Here is a 786-nt window from a genome sequence, read left to right as displayed (position 1 = left end):
TTCTCAGTGCTGTGCTTTAACCCGCTGCGCCACCAGGGAGGGCCCTCTTTATCACATTTTTAAGTGCTACTTTATTTTCCAGAAAGGTCCTTTACACACTTCACCATCTGGAAAAGTGTGACATGCTAATTAATTATTTCATCCACTCATTTTAACTCTAGCATAGTCATTGGTTGATATGTTTTTTACTATGCCTGCAAATTAACGAAATAGTCCCCCATGTTCTTAGAAGTCAGTGTGATGAAGAAGACTGACATTAAAAACTAAAATTATTAATTAATACACCAAGATGTGCTAGAAGCATGAACTATATCATTCGGAAGTGTCTGGGAAGCCACTTAAACAGCAGCTTAAACAGAATGTAGGCTTGAAGAGGAGAATGAGGGGAGTTGTAGAGAAATAAGAGGGCATAAAAAAGGATGATTCCTTGCAATCTTGTTTTAAGAAACACTTCCTTTGCAAGACTTTCAGTGAACTCCATACTCCTCATTCTCTTTCTCTCTGACACATACATTGACACACACATACACACAAAGCTTTTGTACCTTTTTCTAGGTAACACATATCAGAATCTATAATAATTACCAGTTTCTATTATCTGAAATATTGTATGCTCATCATTATGTAGCTCATGTGTATACTGAACTAGAAAGTTTCTAGTCACAGCTGAAATGATGAGGATGATGTGTAATATTTGCTGTTTTAACATAAATCTGAAAACGTATGAACATACATCTCTGAGTCATGTATGGTATTAGAAACCAATATTACCTCAATAAAACACAA

This window comes from Condylura cristata, unplaced genomic scaffold, assembly GCF_000260355.1.
Source record: "Condylura cristata isolate star-nosed mole 26May11 unplaced genomic scaffold, ConCri1.0 scaffold00013, whole genome shotgun sequence".
In the NCBI taxonomy this organism is placed as follows: Eukaryota; Metazoa; Chordata; class Mammalia; order Eulipotyphla; family Talpidae; genus Condylura; species Condylura cristata.
This window is presented reverse-complemented; position numbering follows the sequence as displayed.